The sequence below is a fragment of the Oryctolagus cuniculus genome, chromosome 4 (assembly GCF_051225735.1).
Source record: "Oryctolagus cuniculus isolate XC-2025 breed Fujian yellow rabbit chromosome 4, ASM5122573v1, whole genome shotgun sequence".
NCBI classification, from domain to species: Eukaryota; Metazoa; Chordata; class Mammalia; order Lagomorpha; family Leporidae; genus Oryctolagus; species Oryctolagus cuniculus.
Window position 1 is genome coordinate 126,944,190 of NC_142870.1, and position 26,884 is coordinate 126,971,073.

The 26,884-nt window shown below is 41.2% G+C and overlaps 1 long non-coding RNA gene across 1 annotated transcript in view; it reads left to right on the forward strand.

The window, feature by feature from the left end:
* The first annotated feature begins 494 nt into the window (after positions 1 to 494).
* LOC103350422 (uncharacterized) overlaps positions 495 to 26,884 on the forward strand; it is a 39,522-nt gene continuing 13,132 nt past the window's right edge. The window contains exons 1-2 of the long non-coding RNA XR_016233247.1: positions 495 to 627; positions 21,675 to 21,777. This is a non-coding gene — a long non-coding RNA (uncharacterized LOC103350422). The remainder of the gene's footprint in view (positions 628 to 21,674; positions 21,778 to 26,884) is intronic.

Below are 26,884 nucleotides of genomic sequence, written 5' to 3' on the forward strand. Positions count from 1 at the left end.
GATCCCACCCCTAGGGTGCTCCACTCCAGTTCTGAGGGCCAGACCTTGTTGAAGAGGGTCCCCTTTAACTCACTCAGTGGTAGCTTCTGGGTCTGCATTGGTGGAAATCATCAGCAATGTGTCCAGAAGTAGGGCTTTTATATCGAAGGATAAGGGCGTGTCCAAGATACAGAGATTGGGCAGCCACAGAGCCCTTCCTGCTTGCAATATACATCTGTGTACATTGTGGGGCCAAAACTCTGACTCAGACTGGTTTCTCCCAGCTCTCCTTGGCTTGTGATCTGGCCCAATCCGAGTGCAATGTGGCAAGACGAGCTTTCCTGGAACAGCCCCTGATAAACAAGCTCCAACAAGTGAACTGTTTGAGATTCTTTGCCTGTGTTCCAGTGCTCCCCTTTTGCCTGGATTCTAGCTATACTCTTGTTTACACTGTCACTGTCCACGGTGCAGTGTAGGATCTGAGCGCTGAAGAAGCTGAGAATACTCCAGGAGCCTGGCATTAGAGAAGCCACAAGCACTGCCAAGAGGCAGGCTGCACAACTCCAGGTGCTTCTGGGTTCCATGCACGAGGGCTGCAGACGCTTAGTGCTACATAAAGCCACCCATTCGGTTGTAGAAGCCTGCCAAGTAAGTACACCAGGACCAGGATGCAAAACAACTTTCCTGCTGTAATGTGTCTCAGGCACTCTATCGATAAACTGTCAGTGCTGGCTGGGAAAAAAGAAAAAGAAATCAAAGGGCCCAGATCTGTTTCAACAGAGCAATAAAAAAGGGTGAATTTGGTGGCATGAAGAAGCAATAATAGATAATTGGTGTACACTTGTTCGGTAATTCTTATTGAATAATGAAAATAATTGAAGCTATGTGTTTTGTTCTGAGGACAGATGTATACTTCTGATGTGTTGTCATGCTTATAGGTTACTGCTATTTTATAATTAGTTTGTTATTAATGCTTATAGTTATGTACATGTTACTTTCAGTTAATACATGATCTTGTATGGTTTATTTGCATTTTTCTGCTTTGCAAATATTTACTTTTCTTCTATTGCGCTCACAAAAGTGTGTCTTTACTAGTTGGCACCGTTTGGAACTTTCTAAGACTTCTTTTACATTTTGCAAAATGTTTCATGGATTTTTGAAAAGAATGTGACTACAGACTGTGATAAGAAGCTCAAAATATATATTTATTAAACCTTCAAATTGTGTAATTATTTCTAACTATATTTATTCGCTAACTTGCTTTGTGAAAGAGAGAAATTAATGTTTTTGATTTTTGATATGTTACTATAATCCCTGACCAGATTTTATTACATATATATTTTTAAAGATTTGTTTATTTATTTGAAAGGCAGAGTTACACACAGAGAGAAGGAGAGGCAAAGAGAGAGGTATTCCATCCACTCGTTTGCTCCCCAGTTGGCCGCAATGGCCGGAGCTGTGCTGATCTGAGGCCAGGAGCCAGGAGCTTCTTCAAGGTCTCCCATGTGGGTGCAGGGAACCGAGGACTTGGGCCATCTTTCATTGCTTTCCCAGGCCATAGCAGAGAGCTGGATCGGAGGTGGAGCAGCAGGCACTCGAACCATCCATGTGGGATGTTGGCAATCCAGGTAGCGGCTTTACCCGCTATACCACAGTGCCGGCCCCATTATATATATTTTTATGGCATGTTATTTACCACAGAAATTAAATTACTCATTAATGTTGTTTGGAAGACTGTATTCAACTTGTATCATAGTATATTTTCCTAGATACTTTACATATAGCAGACATTTAACAAAAACATACTTAATGACCTTGAATTTTTTAAAAATCATTTTGAATACCATTTATCAGTATCAAAATGCCATTTATACTTTTGGAATATGTATTTTTAACCAAAAAAGAGAACAATTGACATGTGATTGGTAAAAATGTTGATAATTATCAAAACTGAATGATGACATGTGAGGGGTAATAACATTATTCTCCTTTCGTGTTTGTTTATGCTTGAAATCTTGCACAATAAAGCCTTAAAAATTATACTTATATTATCAAGTATTATTTCTCCATCTGTAGGATACAAGTTATTGCAATAGTGTTAGGTTGTTACTCATAATTTAATAAAATTATTTTCATATTCTTTTCTCTTTAGATGACTACTTTTATACTTTTTACACTATTGAGGAGCAGCAGCTATTTAGGCACGACTTCTAAGCAAAGTTGCAGACAAGTTCTGGAGTCCAGAACTTACTGAGTCAGCATTGCCAGATGTGATGTGAAATATTCAGCTACTGCTTCAGTGCTTCTTAGCCAGTGACTCCACATGGCAAGGAGCTGTTTGCTGGAGGCTGCTGGTCTACAGCTCCTGGGGGAACGGAGGCCCTCAGTCCAGTGGCACGCAATGCACTGAATCCTGCCAATGACCGTCTGGGAGAGCTTAGAACTTGGTCCAGACCCAGTTGAACCTTAGAAGGACCACAGTCCCAGGGGTCATCTTGATGGCAGCCCCGGAAAAGATATAGAGCTGGAAGATCTGCCAAGCAATGCCTGCCTATAACTGTGAGCTAAATTTTGTTTTAAATCACCAAGATTTGGTGGTGGCATGGCAGGTTGCTTAACCTGCTGTGCCAGTCCCTAAACAACACCAGCCTCTAGGCACTTTTATACTGCTATTCTATTCTACTTAAAAATAAATGCTGGGTACAATCTACTGAATTGTTTTTATGACTCACTAATGGGCCAGCGGCAACTGTAGAAAATGCTCCTATTTTTTTTTTTTTTTTTTTTTTTTGGTGGAGGCACTTGGAATTGTAGAAGATGCATTTAAGGTCAGTTCCCTCCCCTCTCCTCCCTTCCCCTCCTCTCCCCTCCTCTTCCCTTCCCTTCTTTTCTTTCCCCCAAACCCACCCCCACATCCCATAGTGAATAACCTTTTTTTTTTCTCCCCACTTGAATGTTTTAGGAATTTTTTCTTTATCCTTGAAATTAATTTAATTTTCCAGGAACTCTGTGTGCCTTTGCACTTTGACGAATGACAAGCTCTCTGTGTTCGAGGATAGTTTCTTCTACTAGTATTAATTTAATTATAAAGGTAAGTTTCTTATCTTTTGTTCCCAGTGCCAGGCCTTAGTCCTTCCACTTTAAGGTCTAGGAGAGTTTCTTGAAAAACTTTCTGAATCATTGTTTTCTATTAGATACTAATAGTTTTTTTTTTTTTTTTTAAGATTTGTTTATTTATTTGAAAGGCAGAGTTACAAAGAGGCAGAGGCAGAGACAGAGACAGAGAGGTCTTCCATCCATTGGTTTACTCCCCAGATGGCTCCAACGGCCGGAGCTGTGCCGATCTGAAACCAGGAGACAGGAGCTTCTTCCAGGTCTCCCACACGAGTGCAGGGGCCCAAGGACTTGGGCCATCTTTCACTGCATTCCCAGGACTCAGCAGAGCTGGATTGGAAGTAGAGCAGCCGGGACTCCGACCTGCGCCCATATGGGATGCTGGCACTGCAAGTGGCAGCCTTACCCGCTAAGCCACAGTGCCAGCCCCAATAGATTTTTCATTACTGCTAATGCAATTTAAAATTTTGTGATTGGGGACAGTGTTGTGGTGCAATGGGTTAAGCCTCTGCCTTGGATGTTGGCATCCCATATGGTTACTGGTTCGAGAACTGGCTGCCTCACTCCTGATCCAGTTCCCTGCTAATGCACCTGGGAAAGCAATGGAAAATGGCTCAAGTCCTTGAGCCCCTGCACCCATGTGGGAGACCTGAAAGAAGCTCCTGGCTCCTGGCTTTGACCTGGTCTAGTTCCAGACATTATGGCCATTTGGGGAGTGAACCAGTAGATGGAAGATCTCTCTCTCTCTCTCTCTCTTTCTCTGTAACTCTGCCTTTCAAATAAGTAAAATAAATCTTAAAAAAAAAAATTCTGGCTGCTTTTGAATCTGTTCAAAACTGTTTATGCTATTAGAGTATACCCATACACATTTGCAAAACAGGTATTTAATGAGGGGCATTTATCCAGAATGTATAAATTAATTGATATATAGAGATACTTCAGAAATATGGGCAAAAATTTTGAATAGACATTTAACAAAAAAAGAAATACATTGGCAAATAATACACAAAAAATTGTTCTACACCATTAGTCAGAGAAATTCAAATGAGAACCACACTGAGGTACCACTACATACCGACGGGAATGGCAGACTGACAATACTAAGTACTGACAAAGCTGTGAGCAATTGAACTGTCCTAAGTTGCTGGTGGAAAGCAATATGGGAGTTTCTTGTAAAGTTCAGCACACACTATATGACTCAGCAATATTGCTCCTAAGCATTAAATCAAAAGAAATAAATGCACAATACCAAGAAGACATGTACATAAATATTTATAATAGTTTTATTCATAATAGTCCCAAACTGGAAGTAATTCAAATTTCCATCAGTGGGTGAGTGGGTAAACAAATCATAGCAATTCATTCAACACAATAGAACAAACTTCTTGTACATGCAACCACTTGAATGAATATGAGAAGGGATTTGTAAGTAAAAGAAGCCAAATACAAAAGGGTATATGAGCGTATTGTGGAAAAAGCAAAACTAAAGTGATAGTAAAAGGTCAGTGATTTCTAGGGGTCTGGATCTGGGGAGAGGAGACTGCAGTTGGGATAAAGGGAGCAGTTTGGGGTGATGTGTTCTTGATTGTGGTGGTGCTTACATAACTGTATATGCTTGTTATGGAGACTGTACACTAAAATGGGTGAATTTTACTCTAAGTGAGTTGTGTGCCTCAGTAAATCTGACTTTAAAAACAGATCAGGGGCTGACGCTGTGGCACAGTAGGTTAATCTGCCTGCAGTGCTGGTATCCCATGTGGGAGCCGGTTCTAGTCTCAGAAGCTCCTCTTCCAATCCAGCTCTCTGCTACGGCTGGGAAAGCAGCAGAAGATGGCTCAAGTACTTGGGCCCCTGCACCTGTGTGGGAGACCTGGAAGCAGCTCCTGGTTCCTGGCTTTGGATTGGCACAGCTCTGGCCATTGTGGCCATCTGGGGAGTGAACCAGCAGATAGAAGACCTTTCTCTCTGTCGCTCCCTCTCACTGTCTGAAACTCTACGTTTCAAATAAATAAATAAAATCTTTTAAAAAAAGGATCAAGATAATTCCGCAGTTGTTTTTCCATCCGTTAAACTATTTTCTGGGGCCAGTGCTATGACACAGAGGGTTAAAGCCCCAGCCTGTAGTGCAGGCATTCCATATGGGTGCCGGTTTGATTCCCAACTACTCCACTTCCAGTCCAGCTCCTTGCTAATGTGTCTGGGAAAACAGAGGAGGATGACCGAAGTCCTTGGGTCGCTGCACCCATGTGGGAGACCCAGAAGAAACTCCTGGCTCCCTGCTTCAGATCAGCTCAGCTCCAACCATTATGGCCATTTGGGGAGTGAACCATTGGTTGGAAGACCTCCCTCCCTCCCTTCTCTCTCTCTCTCTGTCTCTCTCTCTCTCTCTTCACCTCTACCTCTCTCTGTAACCTTTTCAAATAATAAAATAAATCTTTAAAAAAGATAAAATGTTTTCTGGCCTTGGAATGTACTCATCTAATAGAAACAAATATCTTTTTCAAACTTATAGAGATTAAGACAGAATTTTTTGGTTTCTCGGAGTGAGCTTACTCCTTGGATATTTTTTATGGTCCTTCAGAATAATCCCTTTCCTTTGAACTTTTCTTCCTTTTATTCATTGCCTTTTTTCTACTCATATTTAATGAGGCGGTGATTAGAATTTGCCCTTTTAAAAAAGTTCTTACTGAATCTTTTAATCCCTAATGAAGGAGAAAGAGGAATTTTCCATTTTCTGTAGTTTTCTGTGCTGCATTGAGTGTTCAGTTGACTCTGCAGAAGAGATTTCTGGGAAGTAGCTCTTGACTAAGCAATTACTTCTTAGCCACAATTTACAGCTGTTTTGCCATATGGAGTCCAGGGTTGGTGAACTCAATTGTTACCATATTCTGTGCATGAGCATAGTGGGTGGCAAGTTCATAACCGGGCCCTAAGACAATACTCACAAGCTCACCAGCCTCTAGAGGCAAAAGATAACCTACATGTGCAAACTCGTCTACACAGGCTGCAGAAATCTGGAAATTGCATATCATGTCTGAATGAAGCAACTGATGCTCAGCTCCAGTCCATTGTTGCCATGTGGGAATGTGTGCTCAGCTGTTGCCAGAGAGCGCTTCTGAGTCAAGAGAAACCAGAAATCCAGATTCCTTAAATGTAGAAATCTCCTAATATTTTAAACATTTGCAACTAAGTTGAGCTTTTAAAAATATTTTGTGTACCAACAACGTATGGTCCTAACAAAATCAATCTGTGCTTACAAAGTATGAGACTCGTGTCCTAAGAGTTGCTCCAGAGGGGCTCAGATATTCAGAAGGGAAGGAAGTGTATAAAGCTCTAGTAACCCATAATCTAGATTAATTTTATGAAATGTTCATTGGCTGCATCAACCATTAAAATGGTGATATTGGGGCAAACACAGATGTCTTTTAAAATCCTTGTGGTCATTGTAGGTGTGTCCTATATATCTATTTTGTCATTCTCTCTCTCTCTCTTTTTTTTTTGGACAGGCAGAGTGGCAGAGTTAGACAGACAGAGAGAGAGAGAGAGAGAGAGAGAGAAGAGAGAAAGGTCTTCCTTTTATTGGTTCACCCCCCAAATGGCCGCCACGGCCATTTGTGCTGATCCGAAGCCAGGAGCCAGGTGCTTCCTCCTGGTCTCCCCTGCTGGTGCAGGGCCCAAACACCTGGGCCATCCTCCACTGCCTTCCTGGGCCACAGCAGAGAGCTGGACTGGAAGAGGGGCAACCAGGACAGAATCCGGTGCCCCAACCGGGACTAGAACCTGGGGTGCCAGCACTGCAGGTGGAGGATTAGCCAAGTGAGCCGTGGAGCCAGCCATCTCTCTCTTTTTTATTTATTTATTTATTTTGTGACAGGCAGAGTTAGTGAGAGAGAGAGACAGAGACAGAGAGAAAGGTCTTTTTTTTTTCTTTCTTTTTTTGACAGGCAGAGTGGACAGTGAGAGAGAGAGACAGAGAGAAAGGTCTTCCTTTGCCGTTGGTTCGCCCTCCAATGGCTGCTGCGGCTGGTGCGCTGCGGCCGGCGCACCGCGCTGATCCGATGGCAGGAGCCAGGTGCTTCTCCTGGTCTCCCATAGGGTGCAGGGCCCAAGGACTTGGGCCATCCTCCACTGCACTCCCTGGCCACAGCAGAGAGCTGGCCTGGAAGAGGGGCAACTGGGACAGAATCCGGCGTCCCGACCGGGACTAGAACCCGGTGTGCCGGCGCCGCAAGGCGGAGGATTAGCCTAGTGAGCCGCGGTGCCGGCCTTCTCTCTCTTTTTTAAAAAATTTATTTATTTATTTGAAAGTCAGAGTTACACAGAGAGAGAAGGAGAGGTAGAGAGAGAGAGGTCTTCCATCCACTGGTTCACTCCCCAGTTGTCCACGATTGCCGGAGCTGTGCAGATCCGAAGCCAGGAACCAGGAAATTCTTCCAGATTTCCCATGCAGGTGTGGGGGCCCAAGGACTTGGCCATCTTCTACTGTTTCCCAGGCCAGAGCATAGAGCTGGATGGGAAGAGGAGCAGCCAGGACGCGGACTGGCGCCCATATGGGATGCCGACACTGCAGGAGGCGGCTTTACCTGCTATGCCACAGCGCCGGCCCCTGTCATTCTCTAATGTGTAATTACCATGTGGTTTGGGTGGAACTAATTGCACTTCTACCTGCAGTGTAATATTCCCTTTGCCTACTTCAGTAGACAGTAATCCAGGCCTAAGCCAATCAGCAAACAGCTTTTCCTAGACATACAGATTCGAGTACAATACCTTTTTTGGGTATTGTACTAGAATCAAACTAACTAAGCTATTTATTTTCAGATGAAGAAATGAGGTTCCCAAAGAAATGATGTGGTTTGGTTATGGTAGGTGGCTGTCTCATTCTGCCTCTTTTATTTCAATTCATTATGTTACCTTTACAAATAAACAAGTTTCTGAGAAGCATTTTGCCTTGATCATCTTCTTGCAACTATTATTATTTACATACTTTTGTAACTCAGCCTGATTCCTGCCCTGTTACCATATAATATTCCTTTACGACTCCCTCCTCTGAGCTCAACTGAATATTATTAATATTGCTCATTTTATAACTGTGCCAATCAAGATGTTTAATTACTACAGGCAGAAAAAATCTAATTTTACATAATCAAAAACCTTTTTATAGTTTTTCCCTCAGGAGTCCATTGGTTATTACTTTTTTGAAATCAGAAGTCCATCGGTGGCATTGACGTCAAGCACTATGAGATGGAGGTCTCATGACATCATCAACTCTCTTAATCGGCCTATTTCTGTTTGGTGTAATAGCCTCCTTCTCTGTGGAGCAAAGAATTTCTTCTGTGCAGATGGAGCAATGAATGTCAGCAGCACCAGGTTTCATAATAGTTATTTAGTAATCACACGACTAATTCTCTGAAAATCTACATGTTTGTCTCAGAGAGAGACTCAGATTGTCTCTTGTTACCTGTTTCTGATTTTTGGACCAGTTTCTATGTCTGGAAGAATATGGTGCTAATGTAAGTCCTGATTAGGTCTTGTTTCCAACTATTAAGGAAAAAAACGAGTTATGTTGATGAGTTACCATGATGGAGGGCCCTCAATTGAACCATGTGGAGTTGGGGAGATGTATCCCAAAACAAAGGAATGAGAAATAGTTGCTGTTAAAAGAAAAAGGATAACGGAGGCCGGCGCCGTGGCTCAATAGGCTAATCCTCCACCTTGCGGCGCCGGCACACCGGGTTCTAGTCCCGGTCGGGGCGCCGGATTCTGTCCCGGTTGCCCCTCTTCCAGGCCAGCTCTCTGCTATGGCCAGGGAGTGCAGTGGAGGATGGCCCAGGTGCTTGGGCCCTGCACCCCATGGGAGACCAGGAAAAGCACCTGGATCCTGGCTCCTGCCATCGGATCAGTGCGGTGCGCCGGCTGCAGCGGCGGCCATTGGAGGGTGAACCAACGGCAAAGGAAGACCTTTCTCTCTCTGTCTCTCTCTCTCACTGTCCACTCTGCCTGTCAAAAATAAAAAAGAAAAAAAAAAAGAAAAAAAAAGAAAAAGGATAACGGGAAAGAGTATTGGATACTTGCACCTAATATTTATCAGATTCTGCTAAAGCAGTCATCATTATTGCACCCTAGTATGATTGTGTTTGGAGAACAGAATAGGATTCTGCTGAACTTCTGTGCATCAGGAAATAGACCTGATTAGGGTTCAGGGGAATGCTTCCAGGACTGGCAAAACTAGTTATTTATGTGAGGAAACAGACTGCTCTAGAAAGAGAAATAAAACAGAGACAAAGGGAGGAATGAGAAGAGAAAGGGAACTGAGGAACAGACATGGGGATACTCTGATGAGGTTTACATGAAGCCAAAATTGCTGTTCTTTGGTCATACCATGACAGCAGTTACTTGCCCTACAAATGGATTTTTAAGTTAGGGTAAAACTGACAAATAATGCTTCATTTTAGTTGATGCCAGTCTTAGAGAAAGTTTAAGTTAGTATAAACTTGCTGAAGTTTACAATGTGGATACCTTTTGACTTGGCTATTCCCCTTCTCAGAATTTAATCTATGGAAATGTTTATGTGTGGATTTTGCCATAAGCTGTTAAATGCTATTTTAAGTGGTAAAAATGAGATGTAAATAACCTAAATGTCTCACAGTATAAGATTGTGTGAGCAATAAGTAATTGCAAACACAAGCAGAAGAATACATTATAGCCATTTAAATTGTAAAAGATTATTTAAGGAAATAGAAATCTGCCCATAATATATGGTTGCATGGAAAAAATGACTTTCAAGGTTGCTTAATATTCTTTTGTTATGCTCTACTACATACAGGGCAATTACATTATCTGACTTAATCCTTACAATTCTATATGGCAGGAATTATCATTTTGCCCATATTCTCTGAATTTCATTTCCTTATCTCTAAGTGGCATATGGTTTTGACCATAAGCTGATAATCAGATGGATCTATTACTATGACTTTGGACAAATTATTCTTTTCATCAAAACCCCTATTTTAAAATAGGCTTCATAATGCAAATAAGTACTTACATTTATACCTGGACACACACTGCAAATGGAAATAGAAATTTGCAAACCAGTAAATATTTTTGCTATCTTGGATGCATCCTGATACGTTCTTTTTAATTATCTGCCTTTCTAATCTCATACATTATTTTACATTGTATTTCATTTTTAAAAAATGATAATTGGAGCCCACTAAATACAACCCATTAATGGTGCAGATACTTAGTAGATTCTTAATAAATTCTATCTATATTGTTTCTGTTATTACCATTAGTGGTAGTACAATGAGATTGTGAGAGGAAGCACTTACAGACAATGCCTTTCAAAAGTAGTAGGGAAATGGAGGAGTCAATGTATCTGAATCCACATGCTTCAGGGCATAAAATAATCATGAAGTACAGGGTACATTGTCACAATTATCATCGATGTAACAAATTTAAGAAGGTAGGTGCGTTCATACTGACATAATAATCTCAATTATTCATGTTGACAATAAAGCTGGAACTTTTGTTTAGGGAGGTAATCAGAACTAAATGACATTTGTCAAAAGACTGAATTGGTTGGCATTGTGGGAGTTAGAAAAACCAAAAAAGACTCAAGGAGAAAAGAAATGAATTCATTGGCTTATATATGGAAATATGCAGTAGTAGGTCTACTGGTTCTGGGTATTGGATCTAGATGATCAAAAAAGTCCTCAGAAAGGTGATTTTTGTTATTGTCTTTTTTTTTATTTGACAGGTAGAGTTATAGACAGTGAGAGAGAGACAGAGAGAAAGGTCTTCCTTCCGTTGATTCACTCCCCTAATGGCCGCCACGGCCGGTGCTGTGCTGATCTGAAGCCAGGAGCCAGGTTCTTCCTCCCCATCTCCCATGCAGGTGCAGGAACCCAAGCACTTGGGCCATCCTCTGCTGCCCTCCCAGGCCACAGCAGAGAGCTGGACTGGAAGAGGAGCAATCGAGACTAGTACCCAGTGCCCCAACCAGGACTAGAACCCGGGGTGCCAGTGCTGCAGGTGGAGGATTAGCCAAGTGAGCCATGGCACCAGCCCAGTTATTGTCTTTTGATTATACAAGATACAACAAGTTCATGGAGAAATGGAGTTAATAGGTAAGTTTTATTATGGTGCCAAAAATTTTTGAAATTCATACATAGTTTTTTCACAATAAACTTTCCACAAACTTTATGAAGACCCCTTGTGCTTGAATGCACTGATTTCATTCTTAGCCAGGAACTTCAGTAATAATAGCCTGAGGCTTCCTTAATGATGGCTTCTGGCAACTTCAGCTCACTCACATTGTATGAAGGTACCTCAAAGAGTTTGCAGAAAATGGAATTAAAAGGTATTTTAGTGCAATTTTTTTCTTTAAATCTAAGCATGTGTACATCATCCTAGACCCAATGGCTTCAACCAAGACAATGAGTTGCTGTGACCGGCCAGGGTCCTTCAAACCATAAGGACTGAATGGGTTACATTCATGGGTTAGCAAGGAAATGCAAGATGATGCTACCAGTTGTAGGGAGAATCAGAAGTAGGGAATTGTGCATGTACAAAAATTGAGAAATGCCCACTCCAGGTAGTAATAATTCAGAGCCAGGCAAAGGATCAGAAGCGCAGGAAGGCAGATAGCAAGTCTCAGTCATAAGGGGCTAAGATCCAAGCGTGAACCACAGATGCATTTTGAGCAGCACTAACAAAATAATTAAACACTCAAGTAACCCTTATGTGCTTCACAGATCTGGTGTGTGCAGAGAGATATAACCAGAAGCATTCTCCTGAGACAGAGAAGGGGAAAAGAAAGACCTAGAGCAAGAAAACTGCACTGCATTAATGAGTACTATCTTGTTTAATTTTTAAAAATGTCCTCAGGCAATCTTGGAGTAAATTATAATATTTCCATACACAGACATGAGGAAACTGAATACACACAGGGAGAAAGTGATGGAGCCAGTATTTCTTTTTTTTATTTTTTAATTTTTTTTTGACAGGCAGAGTGGACAGTGAGAGAGAGAGACAGAGAGAAAGGTCTTCCTTTTCTGTTGGTTCACCCCCACAATGGCCGGCGCACGGTGCTGATCCAAAGCCAGGAGCCAGGTGCTTCCTCCTGGTCTCCCATACGGGTGCAGGGCCCAAGCACTTGGGCCATCCTCCACTGCGTTCCCGGGCCACAGCAGAGAGCTAGAATGGAAGAGGAGCAACTGGGACAGAATCCGGCGCCCTGACCGGGACTAGAACCCGGGGTGCCGGCAGAGGATTAGCCTAGTGAGCCGCAGCACCAGCTAGAGCCAGTATTTCAACACAGCTTTATCTTAACCAAATCCCGCACCCATTATCTTTGACTGAAATTTTGTTCTTGTGTTTTCCTGATTCGTGAATCCCTAATTATATTTAAGACTGTGAAGATTTATTATAAATCTTGGGGTTCCCTTAACACTTCATTCACATCATCACTGCAAAATCTTTTACCACAATATGGTATAGATCTACCAAGGGTCTCTAAACATTGTTGATCATGTACCTGAAAGGGTCACAAATTGAGGGTAGCCTTCTCTCTATGTATTTTTATTTACTTAAGCTTATGAATGTTTATGATATAAATATACTCATATTGTTATACTGTTAATATTAGTGTTAATGTTAGATGGTAAGTCCATTTAGGGTGATACTATGTGTCCCATCTTTATCCAATGCCTAGCACAATACCTGATGTGTAGCCATGTGATGAGATTCTCCAATTAAAGAAATAAAAAAACTGAGGGCCATCATTGTGGCACAGTGGGTAAAGTTGCTGCCTGTGATGCCGGCACCCTTATGGGTGCTCATTCACGTCCCAGCTGCTCCACTTCTGATCCAGGTCTCTGCTGGTGGCCTGAGAAAGACAGCAGAGGATGGCTCAAGTGTTTGGGCCCCTGCCACCCACATGGGAGTCCCAGATGGGGCTCCTGGGTCCTGGCTTTGGCCTGGCCTACCCTTGGCTGTTGAGGTCATCTAGAGAGTGAGACCAGGGGATGGAAGCTCTCACTCTCACTGTGTCTCCCTCACTCCCTGTAACTTTGACTTTCAAACAAATAAATAGGGGCCGACTCTGTGGTGTAGTGTGCTAAGCTTCTGCCTGTGGTGCCATCATCCAGTATGTGTGCCAATTCTAGTCCTGGCTTCTCCACTTCCAATCCAGCTCTCTGCTATGGCCTGGGAAGGCAGTGGATAATGGCCCAAGTGCTTGGGCCCCTGCACCGACATTGGAGACCTGGAAGAAGCTCCTGGCTCCTGGATTTGGATCAGGTTAGTTCTGGCCATTGCTGCTATTTGGGAGTGAACCGGCAGACAGAAGACTCTCTCTCTGCCTCTCCCTCTCTCTGTCTGTAATTCTACTTCTCAAATACGTAAATAAATATCTTTAAAAACAAACAAATCAATAAACCTAAAGAAACTGAACATATATTTTGACATGATGTAGATGTAATCATCCATTATGGTTAAATGTGAGGATTCTTCAAAAAGTTAAGAGACAATAGAATTAAAAGATAAGCTTAATTTGGTGCAAAAATTTTTTGAAATCAATGCAAATTTTTCATAATATCTACTTTTCATGAACTTTTTGGAGATGTCTTTGATACTTGCTGCATGTTATTCCAGAAAATATACTCCTCATATTAACTCTAAATGATATGTACTACTTTTCCCATTTTACAGATGAGAATTTTAAATTAAATTTATATTCTAATCCAGATCTTCTGAGTCCTTAAAGGTGTTACAGCCAAACATTGTAATAAGTTATATTATTAAAAATATTTATTTATTTATTTGAAAGGCAGAGTGATAGGAGAGCTATAGAGAGAGATCTTCCATCTGCTGTTTCACTCCCCAGATGGCCTCAAAAGCAAGGTCGTCCAAACTGGAGCCAGGAGCCAGGAATTCCTTCCTGATTTCCCGTATGGTTGACAGGAGCCCAAACACTTGGGCTATCTTCTGCTACATTTCCAAGTACATCAGCAGGAAGTTGAATTGGAAGTAGAGCAGCTAGGTCTGGAACTGGTATTCTGGTATGAGATGCTGACATTGCAAGGGTGGGCCTAATCTCCTGCGCCACAACACTGGCTCCTTAAAATCTCTTTCAACACACAAAGTGACAGTAGGTCACAGTATTTTAAATGAGTGCTATTCTGGATAATTTAAAATGCTGCATAGGTCATTAAATCCATAATTTTTGTTATTAATTAAATAGCTTTGTGTTAACAATATTTTCTTAGTTTTAGGCTTTGTCTTTCTAACTAGGTTGTAATGTTCTGTGTGTTTGCGTATGTATGTGTATATATATATATATATATATATTTCCTATCTCTCATTGCATTGTTCATATATTTAACCAGGGTTAAAGAAGGAGCAAGGAAAGGTGTGTGGAGAAGGTGGGTTCATGGAGTAGAGAGGAGCTGTGTGGGTGGAGGTGAGGTGCACAGCATGGTCAAAGCCCTATCTTCAGCCCAGCTTCTTCATGTCACACACCATAGGCCGCTTATTCAGAATTGCTTGATGATTGGGACAGATGTGATTCTATATACTACAGAATATCAGACACTAAGATTTAGAAACTCCACTATTCAGCTCTAAGAGTGGCATAGAAATGATTTATTTGTTACTGGAGATGTCTTTTTAAAAAATTTCTTCAAGTTTAGTTCCCAGTGGAAAGCTGAAAATTACACTAAACAGAAAGATGACAGCAAGGAAATGGTGTTTGCAGTGCTGGCTGGCAGTTATGAAAAGCAAAGAGGGGTTGGCGCTGTGGCATAGCCAGTAAAGCCACCACCTGCAGTACCCGCATCCCATATGGGTGCCAGTTTGAGTCCTGGCTGCTCCACTTCTGATCCAGCTCTCTGTTATGGTCTGGGAAAGCAGTAGAAGATGACCCAAGTCCTTGGGCCCCTGCATCCATGTGGGAGACCCGGAAGAAGCTCCTGGCTCCTGCTTTCAGATCAGTGCAGCTCCAACCGTAGCGGTCATCTGGGGAGTGAACCAGCAGATAGAAGACCTCTCTCTCTCTCTCTCTCTCTCTCTCTCTCTGCCTTGCCTCTCTGTAACTCTGCCTTTCAAATAAAATAAATCTTTTAAAAAATACTAGAACATAACAGACATGACCTGAAAGAAAAATGTAGATATATTGTGATCCAGAAATGAGAAAGTGTCCTAATTTGCTTTTAGTATTTTTTTCCCCCACCTCTAAATCTCGTCTCAGAAAAGGCACTGCACCTTTCTGGAAATGAAGTCATTCATCTATTGTATTTCAAAGTGAAAAGAGAATATAAACTCCTTTTTAAATGTAGAAGAGAAGAAAATTTCCTTGTATAGACATGTATGAGAATAACCCAGCTGTGCCCTCTAGTGCTCACTTCATTCTGTTGCTTTATTAGGAGTCTTGAGAAATCCTAACAGACCAGGATGCCCCTTTATCTTGGAAATTAGCTTTCTGTTGGAATGAGAGTTACTCTAGAAAATAAATGCTATCTGGAATCAGGTATAGTGAGTGTGAAACAGAGTTCTCTAGTTTTTGTTCTCTGGAGTTCCATTTTTCTTCACTTATAAATTCCTTTAATAAGTATTTTCTTGGGCCATGACTAAAACTGGTATCTTCAATTGCAATCAAGACAGTTACCAGGAGACTGGATTTAAATATAAAGAATTCTCCATAGATCCAGTATTTCAGATAAGGTGGGTCAAATTGGGGCAATTATTTTTTAAGGGGCATTAACCTTCCTTAATGCATATTGTGATGTATTATATAGCAAGAATTGTTAGGAATTTTCAGTGAAATTTGGGGTCAATTTGATTTACCAGGTAGGTATGTGATATGACAACTTAGCTGGGTTATAAATTACTTGTATATAGCTCTTACAACTTCTAAAGCTTGGGATTTTCTACCAGATCTCAAAGTCTATTTCCTTATAGAGAAGGTTAAAAGCGTTTTTTAATAATCACAAACAAAATTGCTGAAAGTATAAGGATTTTTTTTTTCTGGACCATTTTAGAGAAAGTTGGTAGACATGATGCCTGCCTGCCTGAGTATCTCAATGTATATTCCTCATGTTGATAGATTATGAACCTCTAAATTTCAACCTAATTCAAGTCTTGCCAATTGCCCAATAACTGTGAAGTCTTTTCAACTTCACAGTCTCCTGTTGCATTTAGTTTATATCTTTAGGCTCCTTCATTCTGGAACAAGTTTTCAGTCCCTCTCCCACTTTCATGACCTTGGTATATTGGAAAATGACCAGCCGGTTATTTTGTAGGATGTTCCTCAGTTTGGGCTTGTCTAGTGTTTCTTCGTGATTAGATCTAGAATCAATGGTCTGAATGGTAGATATGATACTACATTCTTTTGATTGCATCCTATCAGGTGACACATGATTTCAACATCTGTAATTCAGGGTGTCTGTTAGGCTTCTTCCCTGTAAAGTTATGCTTTTTCACTTTGTAATTTATCCACTTTCTAAGAAGGAGTTCTTTAAGACTGTAAAGTCTTTATTGCAGTCCTTTCAATTTATTTGTTAACTTAATATATCTCTTTGGACTCATTTCTATTTTATTCAATGAGCTATAATTTGGTAATATTATTATATTAAAAGTTGCCCTATTTTAGCCAGTGGGAGGCCCTGTAATTTGACTTCTGTGTCCTTAGTATGTTCCTATCATGTTTGAGAACCTTTTTAAAATGGATCATCTTATGCTTTCCCTCTCCCAATCCTAGCATCTACTGTTTTCCAAGGAGTTCTGCCCTTTTCAATAGAGAAAAGAATATGGAAAAATATCTGGGTACTGGGTGTTCCTGTTGCCCTCTATGAGAGCTGAGGTAAAGAACAGATGCATATATGTGCACACACATTTACATCTATATTGATTTCTATGTCTGTATTTATTCAAATTCTCAAGTTCATTCAGATATCTCCATCTCATTGTTTATTCAAGTTGTCTTTTTTCCTTTGTTTTAATTCCCTATTGAAACTTGGCCCTTTCCCTTAATATACTACTAAATCAACGTGCCTAAATGTTGCCAATTCGTAATCCTTTGCCATGAGATGCAGGCTCTGACTCTACCCATCCGGTGGCCCCCGTGCATGTTCACCCTCACTCCAGCTCTAAAAGCCTGCAGTGCAGGGTTTCCTCAATGGTTGGATGCTGCCATCCTCCACACCCAGGTGGGACTCTGACCTCTCTGGTGGAGCTGCCTCCTCAAGAGCAAGCCCTGCTCACTTTGACTGATGCTGACCCTGTTCCAATCTGTCTCCGTGCAGGGATGCCCTCCTTATTCTACTTGGGATCCTACATTCTGTGATTGGTGGGGTGAGCAGCAGTTGTCCCTAGAACTTTGTAACTAAAAGCCAGAAAAGGAAAGAAAGGAAACAGCTTTTAAAAAGTGTATTTGGCCTTTGGCATTGTGGCATAACAGGTTAAGCCACTGCCTGTGATGCTAGCATCCATAAGGGCACCAGTTCCTGTCCCGGCTGCTCCACTCCCAATTCAGTTTTCTGCTAAATGGCCTGGGAAAAGCAGCAGAAGATGACCTAAATGCTTGGGACCCTGCCACCCATGTGGGAGACACAGATGAAGCTCCTGGCTGCTGGCTTCGATCTGACCAACCCTGGATGTTGTAGTCATTTGGGGAGTAAACCAGCAAATGGAAGATCTTTCTCTCTCTTTTTCTCTCTGTAACTCTAACTCTCAAATAAATTAATAAACCTTTAAAATATACATATATATGTATTTGAATCAACTTATGAATGATGTATTCCTTTTCTGGGACTGTCATAAAAATTGCCACAAACTAACTGACCTAAAACAATAGAAATGTATTGTTTCCTTGTTCGAAGTGTTGTCAGGGCATTGCTCTTTCTAATGGTTCTACAGGATGACCTTTCTTTGTTTCTTCTTAGCTCTTATGCTTTGCAGTCATATCCGCACAGAGCTTATGTCTACGGGTTACCAGCAATATCCTTGACGTTTTTTGGCTTTCAGGCACAAAATTCTAGTCTCTGACTGGATCATCAAATGGCATTCTCCCTGTGTGTCTGCATCTCTTCTTATAAGGACATCAGTCGTATTGGACTAAGCATCCATACTGCTTATTAACTTTACTAATTATAGCCAATCAACAAATTAATTAAGGGATGAGTGACATTTAGAAACAAGCATCTGGATGGTAGGCACACCTGTTGCTTGAACACTTTTTGGAAAAATCACACCTCTCAGGTCTGTTGATGCTTAAGTCCTCAGGGTTGTGTTCTGGGTCTTTTTTCTCTTTACCTTAGATTCTTTGCTCTGTTTCCATGATTTCATACAATGTATATTTAACAAGTTTCAATGCTATACTACTTCCAAACTAGACCTGACTCCAAAGGTTCAGATTTTATAACATATGTTACCTAAATACTTATACTTGGTTGTTTTACATATTCAGAACCAAATTTCTCCCTTCTCACCTATCTGTGCTCAAAACTATATCTTCTCACATCTTTCCTGTGATAGGTAGATTAAGTCAGATACCCAGAAACCCAATACTTAATATAATTGTTGGCTATTTGTAATCCTTTGAGAAATGTCTGTTGAGGTCATTTACCTAATTTAAATATCAGATATATTTTTTTTCTTGCTGTTGAGTTCAGCTGTCAGGGTGCTCCATCTTTCTCTGAATATTGCTTTTCAATTCAGCAATTCCTTTTTTACTATAATCAGTGAAGGAGCAAATTGCATTTTTTCATTTAGTGATTATATTTTTATTTATCATATATTTAATTTTTTCTTATCACCTGTTCTTTTTCCACTTGTGCTGACTTTTACTTCAGTGTTTCTTATTCATTTCAAATGGATATTATTTCTTCATTTCTATAAAAATTCTGAGCATACTTTCAGGCTTTCCTATATAGCTCATCTTAGTAAATTTATATTTCTGGTTATTGATTTGTTGTGCCTGGTAGTAACTTTTCAGTCAATGATAACAGGAATACATTTGTGGTCCCATAAGAGTCTATTATCTTATCTCACTAGTCCAAGTGATCAATTTCAGTTCACAATTGATCACACTGATAGGTCTAAGAGTCAAAGGGATCACACAAACAAGACTAGTGTCTGCTAATACTAACTGATAGAATCAAAAAGGGAGAGAAGGATCCATCATGGGAAGCGGGATACACAGCAGACTCATATAATGGCAGATGTCCTAAATAGCACTCTGGCCTCAGAATCAGCCCTTAAGGCATTTGGATCTGGCTGAAGAGCCCATGAGAGTATTTTAGGCATGGAAAGCCAAGACACTCGGCGGGGGGGGGGGGGGGGAAGAAGACCTAAATGAAAGATCTCTGCAAGTGAGATCCCAGTGGAAAGAACGGGGCCATCAAAGAAGGAGGTACCTTTCTCTGAAGGGAGGAGAGAACTTCCACTTTGACTAAGACCCTGTCTGAATAAGATCGAAGTTGGCGAACTCAAGAGGCTTCCATAGCCTTGGCAACTCATGACTAGAGCCTAGGGAGATTACTGACGCCATAAATAAGAGTGTCAAATTGTTAAGTCAACAACAGGAGTCACTGTGTGCTTACTCCTCATGTAGGATCTCTGTCCTTAATGTGTTGTCCAATGTGAAGTAATGCTATAACTAGTACTCAAACAGTATTTTACATGTTGTGTTTCTGTGTGGGTGCAAACTGATGAAATCTTTACTTAATATATACTAAATTGATCTTCTGTGTATAAAAAGAATTGAAAATGAATCTTGATTTGAATGGAATGGGAGAGGGAGCGTGAGATGGGAGGGGTGCGAGTGGGAGGGAAGTTATGGGGGTGGAAAAGCCATTGTAATCCATAAACTGTACTTTGGAAATTTATATTTACTACATAAAAGTTAAAAAAAAGAGTCTATTGTTACATCTTAACTGTTTCAGGTTTTTTTTTTTTTTTTTAAAGATTACTCTATGATGTTTGGACAAGGACAGAATTGCTTAACACATTTCTCAGGATGCCTTCCTGTCATTAGGTGCCATATGACTGTGTTTTGGAAGTCAGATTCATGGGCTCAATTTGACTGGGTAGTTTTGTTTGTTTATTTTCTACTTTTCGTTCCTATTTTGCTTTGCAGTCATATCCGCACAGAGCTTATGTCTTAGTTCAGAACATGTTTTTACAGTGGTGATTTAGGGCTCCTCTTCTGTACTATTGACAAGACATCTTAAGTCCAACCGCAGAAATTGTCAGTGGCTTGGTTTACTTCCAGGTCATAAAGCTATGCCTATTTGTTTTTCCTCCCTGGTCCTCTCTAAGCTGTAGTCTTAGCAGAACAACTTTCTAAAAGCCTCCTTTTACACATAAGAGGACCCTATTCATGGCACTTACTGAAGTAGTGGGACTGTTGCTGCACCCCCAGTTCATCACTCGTGTGAAACTGTCCAAGTTGACATTCTCCAGCAGGGGCCAAACTCTCTGCAGTCTCTGCCTGATGCAGTCTGTGGAGCCTAGGCAATTTTTTATTTTTAAATTTTTAAAATTTGTTAAAAGCAATTTTAATATTTTAGCACTTCATTTAAATTTTTTTATTTATATAGGGGGACAAATTTCATACATACAGGTTTTTTTTTTTTTTTTTTGATAGGCAGAGTTACACAGTGAGGGAGAGAGACAGAAAGAAAGGTCTTCCTTCTGTTGGTTCATCCCCCAAATGGCCGCCACGGCCAGCGCACTGCGCCGATCCGAAGCCAGGAGCCAGGTGCTTCCTCCTGTTCTCCCATGCAGGTGCAGGGCCCAAGGACCTGGGCCATCCTCCACCGCATTCCCGGGCCACAGCAGAGAGCTAGAATGGAAGAGGAGTAACCGGGACAGAATCCGGCGCCCTGACCGAGACTAGAACCTGGGGTGCCGGAGCCACAGGGGGAGGATTAGCCTAGTGAGCCATGGCGCCAGCTGATATACACAGCTTTAAGAGCATAATGCTACTTTTCCACCCTCTCTTCCCTCCCTCTCATACTCCCAATCTTCATCCTCCTTCCTTTCTGATTCTGCTTTTAGTTTTTGCAATGACAGATTTTCAGTGTACTTTATATTCATAAGCTTAACCCTCCACTAAATAAATAATTAAACAAGTAAGTAGAAAAACCACTGTTCCTCAGGAGTATAGACAAGGGATATAAACACTAATCAAATCTCAAAATGTTAATTTTGTTCATATTGAGGACACTCACTACTTTTAATTTTGGCTTCATTTCTGGTCCAAGATCACATTTACTTGATGATTCAGAATCAGATTCTTCATTTACTCATGTATTCATTTACTCTTCTTCTGAAGAAATATTTAAAAAGTGCATAACAAATGCTATATACTTGGTTGGGAAGAGCATATTGGGCTTGGAGTCTACTTTAAAGACACAGGGTCTGCGAGGAAAGATAACACAGGTATATTCATTCATAATGAGCATTCTAGAGTATTTACTGTATGTGATGCCCTTTGCATATATTAATTCATCTAATTCCTATAGCAACAAGATGAGACGAATGTAATTATTATACTCTCCTGCTGTTTCCAATTATTTCAGGTAGTGTGGCTGAATCGACTGCGTTGACACAACTTGGTCATGGAGGAACCAGGAGGCTGGCTGGCTGAGAGATCTGAAGAAAGCAAAAGGAACTCCGCTTGAGGTCAGATAAGTGAATGTCAGGACAATGTACTTGGCTCTGATGCAGTGGATGATAAAGAATTTTGAAGGACTTTGGCAAGGGTGTGATCAGAGGTTAAGAATGTTAGTCTTATCTTAGCCTACAAACCAAGGTGCATCAGAGTGGAAGAGATTCCAGGGAGGAGATTATGAGGCTTTGGTGGCCTGGATAGCAGGGTGTTCATGAGAATGGAGAATGGAGCAGAAAGCTCTGCATAACAGCCTTTAGTGACAGATTAGAAACAGATGGAAAGGGGAAAGCACTCTATAGGGAAGGGGGTCAGAGGTGCCTGGATGAAGGTTTGGAAGATCTGACGCTTATCAGTGTTTTGCCATTAACTAGCTGGGTGCACACTTGGGCACCACAATTTTCTTCTGTATCTTGTTTTCTTGGTTTCAAATAAGGTGATAAGAGATTAGAGGCTCTAAAGTAAAAGTTGCTACATTCCTCCCCCACACCCCTTTTAAACCAGCAAAGCATTTTCTGGAAGTCTGATTGTCAACATTTGTATATGGGGGTTTATATACACAATTTGCATTCTGGCTTCCCTTGAAAAACTGGAAGATCTGGTAATATCAGCCTCCTGATCTCAGATGACAGCACTATGCTTAATCTTCAGTAACACAGCTAGAATGACCTGATTTGACCCTGTAGGCATTTGAATATTTGTAACCCTGGCCTAGCTGATTGTCAGTTTTCTTCCATTTGCAAGTCATGTGAATCTATACCTCTCACACATTCTAAGCAAATGGAGTGAGAGCAATGGTAAAAGTAAGAAGTTCATTTGCTTAGAATGTGTGAGAGGTACAGATTCACATGACTTGCGGCTGGTGCCAAAAAGGTTAAGAGTTTTGGCCGGCGCCGTGGCTCAATAGGCTAATCCTCCGCCTTGTGGCGCCGGCACACCAGGTTCTAGTCCCGGTCGGGGCACCGGATTCTGTCCCGGTTGCCCCTCTTCCAGGCCAGCTCTCTGCTGTGGCCAGGGAGTGCAGTGGAGGATGGCCCAAGTGCTTGGGCCCTACACCCCATGGGAGACCAGGAGAAGCACCTGGCTCCTGCCATCGGATCAGCACGGTGCGCCGGCCGCGGCGGCCATTGGAGGGTGAACCAACGGCAAAGGAAGACCTTTCTCTCTGTCTCTCTCTCTCACCGTCCACTCTGCCTGTCAAAAAAAAAAAAAAAAAAAAAAAAAAAGGTTTATTATGTGTACTACTTGTTCCAATCCTTTACGTATATTATCTTATTTGATCATCATGATAATCCTTCAACATCAATATTATTTTTCATCATCATCCCCATATTTTAAGTGAGGAATAAAGGCCAATGGTGGTGGTAGAATCAGGATTTGGACCCTACATTTTAACTCTGAGGTTCGATGCTTCTAACAGTTAAGCTTTGAGTGGAAAGTTCAGAAAATTTTGGAAAAAAGTAGTTGTTCCAGCTGTATGAGAGAATGATGATCAGAATATCGTTCAGGTGGTGATGGGGATGAAGATGATCAGGTACTCAGTACTCCAGGCAGAAGAGGGGAATCATCAGCTGTTAGGATTTCCTATGTCAACAGTCAAATCACTGGAAGAAGACACCCAAAATAGCCATAGTATAATGAAGCACTGAAAACAAGAAAGTCCTTGAAAAAAACTGAAGAATTAACTGGGAAACAGAAATGAGTTTGGGGAAGCAGGGTGGGTGGTGTAGAAAAGCCAGACAGGCACCAGCACTCGTCTTCTGCCAGAAAACTGAGTACAAACTCAGGATCTGGACTGAAGATCAGGCAGGTGAGTGGCTGCTGCACATTGATTAAATCAAGTTTGCGATCTGTGGTCAGTAAACTGTTCTTATACTGATCATCCCGATCACCTCTGGGCTAGGAAGCTACATGGAGGGCTTAATGACTTTTAAATAGCTGACTCAGTAACTATGAATATCTAAAACATGTATTGCATTTTAATAAAATATGAGAAAATTTACCCAAGTCTTCAGGACCTTATAACTTGAAAAACCTTCAATGTGAAACTGTAAGTATGTATTTTTTTCTAAAACATATGTCTAAGCATTATTCCTCTTTGATTATCATAATGTTCATTTCCTTCTTTTCTTTCATTTATGGTTCCTTTATGTATTGGCAAGAAATAATTACAGAAAATTATAAAAGTTACATAGTTAATAAAAATGGAGCAGATAGAGTTCCATAAATGAAAAAAAATAGTCTTTTATAATAACTGGACCAATTGAGGTAATATAAAAAAAAAGGCTTACTTGCTATGATTTGGTTTTGGAAAAGTTAATAATAAACTATGTTCAAACTCTATTTGATTTTTCCATTTAGGAAACATTTATTAATGTTTATTTATAATTTTTTTGTGATTTGGATGGAAAGTAGAAGGGAAAAACAAATATGAATAAGACTCAGCACAGACATCAATGAGTTTATAACTGACTCCAGTTACTCAGGCCTGGTGACTGACGGTTTGACTATTTTGAGGTGCATTATACCTACTCCAAAGTGTGAATTGATCCACTGCCCCAAAACGTCTTCTCCTGTTTACCTGATGCGAGTATAGGTTGTATGTTAGATGGAATTAGGCAGAATCTAGGACTAATATCAGATCTCCAGTCTGATAGAGCAAATAACAATTTTCACTCCCTTCTTCCAAAGTGGGGAAGATACTTCTTAATTACATTATAAAATTTCTGTTTTTCTAATCAGTTCTTCAACTGGAAAGTGGTTGAATCAGCTCTGCATAAACTGACCCTATTCTCTACTTCCGTTACAACTGCCTTTATAAGTATACACTGTGGAGTGCTTTTAGGGGAGTACTCATGGCTTTGTGCGATGTATTTTTTAAGGACAGGAAAAGGTTAAAACAACTGTGCCCCGGATCTGGAGAGCAGAAATTTGTGAGACAATGAGCTAACATTTTGGATTATCTCCTTAGACCAAACATTTCCAATTGTGAAAAGCACTAGAATAAGTTGATGGGTCAAGGGGTGCCTTGGCCTAGTTTCTATCTTTGTCCTCGAAGCCACTCCAAATGAATTTCCTCTAAAATCTCTGTAAAAACAATTGGTTTGGTAGGCAAATGCAGCTTCACAACTAGCCCCACAGTACCCTCTTCCAACCAGAATGACTCCTCTAAATGCCCTTACATAAAAATTCTGAAGCAGTCACTGACTAAAATTCATTTCACTGAGGTTTGAAAGCTGTGCTAAGCCCTAGCCTGATCCTATCCTGGCACTATCATTTGAATTTGTCAGGATAAGCAAAACTCTTTATAAGCAAACCTCTTGCAAAGCTTGTACTGGTGAAGTGCAGTGAAGGATGGATTGGTTGAACCAATATGGCTGGGAAGATGAGAAAATGTAAATCTCTGCTGGTGGAAATGGAAGAGTATGAATCTCTGCTCACTCTCCGGTAAAGCTGGACTCGTGTGTGGATACTCACGGGAGGTGGGGCCCTGTCGCTCCCCCTCTTCGTGGAGGAACGACACTAAGCCCTGCCTAGGCTTCATATCCGAGTCACGGCACCATTATGTCGCTCCCCCTCTTCGTGGAGGAACGACACAGGACCCTGCGCTGTTCTTTTGTCTGCTCGGCCCTCCCCGGGTTTGCTGCTGGTTCTTCCCGGGTTGGCTACCGTCCCTTCCACCTCCGTGGAAGGGCGGTTCCCCCTGGCCACTTTCCCCACTTCCGCAGGGGAGCGGCACACCGCCGGCCGGCTCTCTCGGGGGCTGCACAGGTGTTCCTTCAGATAGATGTTCCCCATAGATGTTCCTGGTGCATGCCGTCTCTCTCCTCCTTTATAGTCCTCCTCTGCCAATCCCAACTCGGCTGCCCACACGCCGAGTACGCTGCTCTCCTCCAATCAGTAGCAAGTCCTACAGTTTATTGGTTGAACTGGAGGCAGCTGTGCGGAAGCTGTTTACTTCTCTCCCAGCGCCATATTGTGGGAGAGCAGATGCACAGAATAAGTCTTAATTCCAGTAACTCAGTCCAGTCCGAGCTGCTCCCCACAGGGCCCAAACTCCAAAATATCTTTTCTTCATTTTGGAGTTTGGCTTTGAGTGAGAGGTGACAATAAACCAGATGTAGCTGGCTCTTACAGGTCAGTAGGTCCCTCTCCTAATTCAGGTTGTATCTTCATTCTTGTAGGCTCCTTTCCTGGACCATGTACTTTGGGCAAATAACTCAGTTCATTTCCATGCACATCTTGCCAGAGCCTTTTGCTCCCCTGTGGAAGGGAAGTCCTGGACTGTTTGATTTTGAAGGCTTCTTCCAGCTTTCCAAGTACAAGTTTCTGGGTGGGATCCTTCATTAGGTTAGTGAGGTCTAAGGGGATCTGCTGGTGTCCAGAATCAGATGTTTGGATTAGTTATGTCTATCAGAAATGATAAAAGGCTGTCCTGATAAAGGAAAGGAGGTAAATAGGGGACTGGAATGATGTTCCTACTTTAAAGCACCCTTCACAGTTTGGTATGCAGAGCGAGGCTCCTTTTGTTGAAAGTGTTCAGAGGGTGTGGGCACCTTTATTTCAAGGGGAACCTTCAATTACACAAGACTAGCAAAGTTGTGGTAAACCCATCATAAGAATCAAAGAAAGTGTGGTTTAAGTCTTAAAGGGTGAAATAGACTGTAACAGATTGACAGACTGAAAGAGTCAGCTTTGTCATTCTTACTTAAAATATGAGCTTTTTAAAATATTTTAATTTATTATACTTTTAAAGATTAAAAATATTTTTTGATGAATGGTTAATTGCACATATTTATGGGGTACAGTGTGACATTTCCATACTTGTATACGATGTGTATTGATTAAATCAGGATAATTAGCATTTCCTTCTCTCTGTTGTTACTTTATCATTGGAAACTTGAGGCACCCATCTGTTCAGAGAATATATAATAAGTTATTAGGAGGTATAGTCACTGCCCCCTAACCCATGCTATTAAACACAAGGTACCTATTCCTTCTATTTAACTGTGACTTGTTACTTATTCTCCAACTTCTTCCATTCCCATTCCTATCCCTCCCAGCCTGTCCCAATTACTATTCTATGTTCAGATTGAGGTTTATTAGCTTCTACATATGTGG